The following is a 9,237-nucleotide window of genomic DNA, read 5'->3' on the forward strand; positions in this document are numbered from 1 at the left end:
CTTGAATGGGAAGGAAGGGACACAATACATCTCAATATTATGCAGTACAGTTTTAAAACCCTGAAAGTTACAACCACATTCATAAACATATTGTTAAACCACAACTTACTAAACATTTCAAGTCACAAGCAGCCACCCACTGAGCCTCATCCATGCATGTGTCTTTTTGTTGTCAAGATTGCTGCAAACTCAGGAATATAATGTGCTTGAGTTCGTATGTTCCAAAACTTGCTGCCAGGGTCTTATTTATTGATTCTGTTATTATGTAATGTGTTTCTTTAAGAAGGATGATTACTATATTGCTTTATAGCTCTCTAATTGACTAAATCAGGCTTACATTGTCATCGAAAAATGTGCTACATTGATGGTTCTAACGGAACTATAGTGATTGTTAAAACTGTGGTACGAGAGGTTCATCTAGTGGTACGACAAAGAATCACTTGATTACAGTTCTTCTCAATTGTTTACACTCAATTTTGAAAACAGAAAATATTCAGTCCACCCATGGTGTGTCCGTGCCAGCAACCTGAGGGTTCCTGGTTTGATCCCCAGCTTCTGCCATCCTAGTCACGTCTGTTGTGTCCTTGAGCAAGACACTTCACCCTTGCTCCTGATGGGTCGTGGTTAGAGCCTTGTATGGCAGCTCCTGCCATCAGTGTGTGAATGGGTGAATGTAGAGATGGTGTCAAAGCGCTTTAAGTACCTTGAGGGTATATACAAGTATAACCCATGTTTTTTTTAACCATACTCAGTTACAGTAACAGATCAATCAACAATGAAAATCAGAAAAAAATGTATTTTTCTGACTACTGTAAAGCTGTGAGCTCCCTCTCATTCTCACTCCTCTTCTTCTGACTGTTTTCTATTTTTGTTGAAGACAGGTAAACTCACCTACCTGAGTGCCGCATTTTCAATTAAGCACCTGTGGGCTTCCGCACCTGGTGGATCCAATTTGTTTATTAGTGTGGTCGTTGGCAAGCTGAAGCTTTGTAATGAGAGGTAGTAACCTTACAATCCTTATCCGTGTCTAAGGTGTTATAATGCGTACAGGGTATTGCAACTCTGTGTGTAATGATTTGCACAAAGTGTTAAACTGAGTCTGTGCAGATGCAGGTGTGTTTTTGTGAGTAAAAACATTTATTCCACTTAATGGGTGACATCTCATGATTTCATTTCCTGTCTGAAACTGCAGAGTCAATACTTCTTTGTGGTTGGTCCCAACAAAAAAAATTAAGCATCATGACGGTAAATAATTAATGTCATTGATGTATTTGCAAAGTTTTGTGTATTTTTTTAAATATTTTTTTTTACAAAGTTTAACTTCAAATTGTGACAAATTTAGACATTTGTATGTTAATAATGTTCTCTTAAACCACTATTGGTAACATAACTGTTGATAGTGTTAAATGTTTTAGTTTAATATTTTTTTCATCTTCAGTGTAACACAAACTGTACTTTTAAAATCAAATTTGTAGTATATTCATTAAATATTTAAGAATATAAATCACAAAACCACAATATATACTGTATATTTGACCTATAGTGCATATAAATAAATGCAGGTTGATAGTGGCCTGATAATGGATATTTCTGAGACCTGCTCCCATTGCTGTCTAAATACCGTAATTTCCGGACTATAAGCCGCTACTTTTTCCCCTCGTTCTGGTCCCTGCGGCTTATACAAGGGTGCGGCTTATTTACGGCCTGTTCTTCTCCGACACCGACGAAGAGGATTTCAGTGGTTTTAGTACGCAGGAAGAAGACGATGACACAATGATTAAAGACTGACTTTTCATATACCGGTAGGCTGGTTATTTTGATAACGTACAGGTGAGCACTTTGTATTACTTTGCACCGTTGTATTATTTGTACTCTGCACGAATGCTGTTCGCCATGTCAAAGATGTGAAAGTTTGATTGAATGATTGAAAGATTTATTGTTAATAAATGGGACGCTTTGCGTTCCCAAACAGTCATCTCTGTCCCGACAATCCCCTCCGTGGTAGCAGGAACCCCAATATACTACGGTAATTACACATCAAAACCCTGCGGCTTATAGTCGGGTGCGGCTTATATATGGAGCAATCTGTATTTTCCCCTAAATTTAGCTGGTGCGGCTTATAGTCAGGTGCGGCTTATAGTCCGGAAATTACGGTACATTATTGTGAATGATTAATATTACTTTCCTACCTTGGTATTAGGGAAATTGACAGTTTAATTGCAAGTCTTATTAGAGTTGAAATACACCTTGTACAATAAATGATATACGTGATATATGAACATACGTAACACAAAATTCTGCAACTGAATTATCTTCAGCCAAAATTTTTGATTTATTACGTTAGTCTATTTAAATCAGGTTGCAGATTGATTAAGTCTCAATCTTTTTATATATAAAAGCGTCCCAATAGATAAAAGCATTTTATCACCTAGCCATTTTTCATTTTACAGTATTCTTTTTAACCTTTATTTATCCAGGACAGTTGAATTGAGATTAAGAATCTCTTATTATATTCATTTTCATATTATTTGAGGAAAGCACACCTACAGAATATGATTACAGCATTGTCAGAGCAGTGGCGTGACCAGACTTTTTTTTCAGGGGTGGCACCCATAAAACAGTCAGTCTATTCCAGGAGCAGCTGTAGCTACTATAGTACTGTAACATTTAATTTGGACTTATTTAAGTATGGAAAGTATTTTTTGTTATGCATACATTCTTATTTACATTTTACTGGATCACATTACAAATATTTTCAAGTAAAACATTTTTTGTATTTTGAAATATATTTTATTTATACAGTCCTGCACTGTGGTTTATTCCGGTTGTTTCCGTGTGCCCGAATACGGAACAGCCGGGAAGGAGGAAATAGAAAGAGAGCGGAAGACTTGTAAACGTGCTGTTGTGTGTGCAAAGCTCAAATAAAGTGGAATCAAGCGTGTCCTGTCATTGTGGTACTTTTTATCAAGGAAGACAACAAAACTACATTCTTCTTTAAAAACCCGCCTATAACTCACAACCGTCGAAATTCGTGAGAGACAAAATAATACGGTTACTGTAGTTCACCACGGTTACCACCACTAAGTATGCAGTGAATCTTCATATAAGACAATTGCTGATTTACAATATTGCAATGCATTGAGCTATTACAGTATGTCAGACAACTTGCAACAGTTGGCGCAAAATACAAATACAGTCAAATGTCTTCTTTAATAAAGTAAAATAGTGACATTTATAAACTTTTATTTAAATTTAAGCTGATTAGGTCCTCATTCAAATCTACTCTGTACATTGATGGCAAAATAATAATTGAAAATATTACACAGTGTGCTTTTAAGAGTATTTGCACAACAAATAAATTACCTGGACTGAGTAGAACTAGAATCACGGTGGAATAACAAAATTAAAATGCGCCTGTTCTTGAGTTGGCAGGCAAACACTCCAAACACGCTTGTAAGAAAAAATATATTGTAACTAAAATGACTTACCTTGAGTGAAGGACCACGGACGTCTGGAACCTGGCTGCTCATCATCAATGTCTGCCACCTGAATATATTCCCACCGATTAAGATTGCTCGCACAGTGTGCCCGATAAAATTTCCCCCCACCATATGTACGCACCAAATCCGCCAATTAAGGTTGCCCTCCACTACAATATGAATTATAAACGATAAAACATTGAATATTGAGTATGTGAACCATTCCTACCTTGTTAACGTCCTTGACAACCTCTTTAAAGTTTCTTAATCTATCAGAAATATCCATCCATCCATTTTTCATCGATGTCCCTCAAGCAACTAAAATGTGTCAAGGTCAAACATGTCAAAGTGTGGAGAGTGTTTTGCATATATTACTCATCAGGCCTATAATGGGTTAAATGGGTGTGATTTTGAATTGTGTATGGTACTGTTAGTTATTTATTATAATTTCCACAAAGGTCAGTGGGCAAGTTGTGTGTTTTTGTATCATATATTGTAACATTCTGTGTTAGTTTCTGATTAATTAGATGGTGAGTTTGAAAGGTTGTCTAAATTAGTACATATACTGTATATTGAGTCCGTGCAACCCCCAGCAATCTAATGCACTTGGTCATTAATAATTGCTATGTAATTTAGGCTTTGCATGATAAAGAACATTTGAATATCTCTTGATACATGTTTTAAAAATAATTTGGGACAATCGACAGGCTGCAGTTAGGAGACCCCTGAAATAAGCATTTCTCTGGCGTACCTCTAAATGGGGCCCGAGTGGTAATTGTACCACGGTTTGATAAACACTACTTCAAATCGTTCTGCTTCTGCGTAGGGTGGCACCTGGGGTGGCCTATCAGATTCTATGGATGACACGTGCCACGCCTGGGCACTCCCTGGACACGCCACATTGTGAGAGTGAGCGGTGTAGCTTCCCTCCGCAAGGTCACACTCCTCTATGACCTCTCCAATGAGCAGGAATGTCATAGTGTTTGAGGAACACATTCATCAAATCTTTCAACATGACCTGTATTCCGCTGACGTTGCTCATTTTTTCAATTCATTTATATCACTGACACCAATGCACGCCTGAACTCCCAAGCTTGCCTAAGCATGGCTGAACAATCTGTGTGAGGCCATCTGACGGGATAAGAGACAAAAATACCATGAACTGATGTTGAAACTCAAAGGACAAGGCTAATATTTTAACATAAAAATGAACAACGACCCATTTTTCTGTCCGGCTGTGATAAGACAGACAGAAGCACTGTGTCAAAACTGATAGTGTCGATGTCTGTAGTGACTCAATGATGCGAAGGCCAAAAACTCAAAGTAAACCAATAGGAAGGTTATACAGTCTTTCCCCTGACATCAAGTCATTGACCAATTAATGCAAAAATAAAAATTTTAGGGCAAGATTTGATTACCAAGCAGACATTTCATGGGAATTTGTAACACCAGCATGCTGTTGGAAATCATGCATGTGTTGTTTGGCTCTAAAAGCAAAGCTGTTAAAAGTAACTGCAGTCTAAACATAATTACAGTGTGATAATGTGCTGAAGTGAAACGATATGATTACAAATAGGTGTTATTTCTATAGTCTGCTGCAGTGTGTGGAAGCATAGTCTTTGTGGAGCCATATGTAGCTTAACTACAGTGGAAGCTATCCCTGCAGAATTGCTACACTACAAGCTACACGGCAAAAGTAGCTTGCTACATCAAAGCTACATTTAATGACTTTTATATCTATGGGCCAACATGTATAATATCAATGTTAATGTAACTGAGAGGGTACATTACTATTAACCAGCGGTGGGCCATCAGGGCCAGCAAGGCCTTCTCTGCTGGCCTAACATAATCAATCAATCAATCAATGTTTATTTATATAGCCCTAAATCACAAGTGTCATAACCAGAAATCATGATCATTATTAAAGATAAAAGTAATTTTTAATTTACTTTCCCTAAATATCTAAAAGTATTCATTTCTCTTCATGTCATATTATGCTCCTTCCAGTGCTGTTGTTTTTAGGTTATAGTTTTTATCCAATCAGAATTCAGCTAGCTTATGTTGCCATGCTGTACGAAATCTGCCCAAGGCCTTCAGAATCAACAATGCGGGCATCCGTGCACTGTAAGTGAACAGGCACATACAGCTGATAGATAATTGCGATAGCCAATCAGATCACGAGTTGTCGTCAGTAAGGCCTCACGTTGAATGTGACATTTACACGTCTTGTGATTGGATACTCACTGGTTTGAGCCACTGTGGTGCTATGCAGATCAGCAGAGCCACACCCGGGACCTTTAGTGGATGAATTTGATATAGCTACTTTTTTAACCCACAATGGCCAAAGCTCTTTTAATGTTGCTTTTAATTATGTAATGTCCGATGCAGTGGTGTGCCTAACATGAATCATGATCATAAATGAATAAAAGGTCATTATTTTTAATCTACTTTCCATAAATATATACAAATATTCATCATATTCTCTTCATGTCCTTGTTTTTACGTTAAAGCTAGCTTGTGGCCAGTGCCAGAGACATTTTAAGTCAACATTAGCGGCGTAAACAAACGGTTTACATTCAGTTGATAGACAGTTGCGATAGCCAATCAGATCACGAGTTGTTGTCAGTAGCCCATTGAGGTAGCCTTTCGTTAAACGTGACTGTGATTGGATGCTCACTTGTTATTCCGAAGTGAGTATCCAATCACATTTGTTGATTTGCGAATTCAGGAAGTGTCACCGGAGTCATACCCGGCGAGCAGATAAATCAGCGGTACTCATTTTTTTAACCCACAAAGAAGGAGAGCAAAACGTTGATTAGGTGGAATATTTGCAAGGCTATTTTAAAGAAACATATTTAAAGAGAAACGAGATCTCCTGAGACGACGTCAGCCGACTTTGGACGCTATGGTTTGCCCGCCACTTCCGCTCGAATCAACCAACTACGAGCGGTACCACTGGCTTGTACGGCATCGGATGGTGCTACAAATTGTGGGTTCAAATATTGTATTTCTTTATTTTTTTAATGTTTTTTTTACAATTATTTAAATTTTGAAAGTACCATGTAAGATATGTTAATTGCTGATGCGGGTTAATACAAAAAACAGCAGGCGGCTGAAATCAATCCGCAATCTGCACACCTCAATCAATCAATCAATCAATGTTTATTTATATATCCCTAAATCACAAGTGTCTCAAAGGGCTGTACAAGCCACAACGACATCCTCGGTACAGAGCCCACATACGGGCAAGGAAAAACTCACCCCAGTGGGACGTCGGTGAATGACTATGAGAAACCTTGGAGAGGACCGCATATGTGGGTAACCCCCCCCCTCTAGGGGAGACCGAAAGCATTGGATGTCGAGTGGGTCTGAAATAACATTGTGAAAGTCCAGTCCACAGTGGATCCAACACATCAGCGAGAGTCCAGTCCACAGCGGGGCCAACAGGAAACCATCCCGAGCGGAGACGGGTCAGCAGCGCAGAGATGTCCCCAACCGATGCACAGGCTAGTGGTCCACCCGGGGTCCCGACTCTGGACAGCCAGCACTTCATCCATGGCCACCGGACCTATGCAACTCCCCCTCGCAAGGGACAGGGGAGAAGAGGAGAGAAGAAAAGAAACGGCAGATCAACTGGTCTAAAAAAGGGGGGTCTATTTAAAGGCTAGATTATACAAATGAGTTTTAAGATGGGACTTAAATGCTTCTACTGAGGTAGCATCTCTAACTGTTACCGGGAGGGCATTCCGGAGTACTGGAGCCAGAATAGAAAACGCTCTATAGCCCGCAGACTTTTTTTTGGCTCTGGGAATCAATAAGCCGGAGTTCTTTAAACACAGATTTCTTGTCCGGACATATGGTACAATACAATCGGCGAGATAGGCTGGAGCTAAACCGTGTAGTATTTTATACGTAAGTAGTAAAACCTTAAAGTCGCATCTTAAGTGCACAGGAAGCCAGTGCAGGTGAGCCAGTATAGGCGTAATATGATCAAACTTTCTTGTTTTTGTCAAAAGCCTTGCAGCCGCATTTTGTACCAACTGTAATCTTTTAATGCTAGACATAGGGAGACCCGAAAATAATACGTTACAGTAATCGAGACGAGACGTAACGAACGCATGAACAATGATCTCAGCGTCGCTAGTGGACAAGATGGAACGAATTTTAGCGATATTACGGAGATGAACGAAGGCCGTTTTAGTAACACTCTTAATGTGTGACACAAACGAGAGAGTTGGGTCGAAGATAATACCCAGATTCTTTACCGAGTCGCCTTGTGTAATTGTTTGGTTGTCAAATGTTAAGGTGGTATTATTAAATAGATGTTGGTGTCTAGCAGGACCGATAATCAGCATTTCCGTTTTCTTAGCGTTGAGTTGCAAAAAGTTAGCGGACATCCATTGTTTAATTTCATTAAGACACGCCTCCAGCTGACTACAATCCGGCGTGTTGGTCAGCTTTAGGGGCATGTAGAGTTGAGTGTCATCAGCATAACAGTGAAAGCTAACACCGTACTTGCGTATGATGTCACCCAGCGGCAGCATGTAAATACTAAAGAGTGCAGGGCCAAGAACCGAACCCTGGGGAACTCCGCACGTTACCTTGACATAGTCCGAGGTCACATTGTTATGGGAGACGCACTGCATCCTGTCAGTAAGATAAGAGTTAAACCAAGACAAGGCTAAGTCTGACATACCAATACGTGTTTTGATACGCTCTAATAAAATATTATGATCGACGGTATCGAAAGCGGCGCTAAGATCAAGAAGCAGCAACATAGATGACGCATCAGAATCCATCGTTAGCAATAGATCATTAGTCATTTTTGCGAGGGCTGTCTCCGTAGAGTGATTTGCCCTGAAACCGGATTGAAAAGGTTCACAGAGATTGTTAGTCACTAAGTGTTCATTTAGCTGCTGTGCAACAATTTTTTCGAGAATTTTGGAAATAAACGGAAGGTGGGAGACCGGTCGGTAGTTTACCATGAGGTCAGGATCGAGGTTAGGTCTTTTGAGCAGAGGATGAATAACCGCTTTTTTGAATGCTAGGGGAACAGTGCCGGAGGAAAGTGATAAGTTTATAATATTTAACACTGATGGACCTAATAATACAAACAGTTCCTTGATAAGTTTCCCAGGAAGTGGGTCAAGTAAACATGTTGTTTGTTTTATCCCACTTACACTTGAAGCTAATGAGACGTCGCTCTTCTTTAGCCAGTGCAAACCTGCGTTCCGGGTCAGAACGTAGTTACCTGTTCCGTACAGTAAGCCGACCCGTCCAGCTCTCTCTCCATGTGCATTCTCGCTCTCAGTGTTTCCCCACTTCTGTGCTCATTGTGTGTTGTCCTGTGTCGTGTTCGCGCAGTCCCTCTTCGCTCCCCGGATTCAAGATGTGTGTCTTGTCTCCCTGGATTCCCTCTGGTCTTCTTGCTGCCTTCCTGGATCTCGACCTCTCACCTGCCCACGGACCTCCGAGCTTGCTTTGCCCTTCCTGGACTTCCGCCTCTCACTCAACATGCACCTTCATAAACTCCTGGTAATACTCAGTTAGACGCAACACATAATCACACCATACACAGTTTGGATTAGTTACACGCCTCATTTCATATTATCCATCTATCCATCCATTTCTACCGCTTGTCCCTTTTGGAGTCGCGGGGGGTGCTGGAGCCTATCTCAGCTGAATTCGGGAGCTTAACGACATCCTTGCTTCTGTGCCGTCTTTTCCCCCCGCTGTATCGTAACAAGCAGCACGACAA

The sequence above is a fragment of the Entelurus aequoreus genome, linkage group LG07 (genome assembly GCF_033978785.1).
Source record: "Entelurus aequoreus isolate RoL-2023_Sb linkage group LG07, RoL_Eaeq_v1.1, whole genome shotgun sequence".
NCBI classification, from domain to species: Eukaryota; Metazoa; Chordata; class Actinopteri; order Syngnathiformes; family Syngnathidae; genus Entelurus; species Entelurus aequoreus.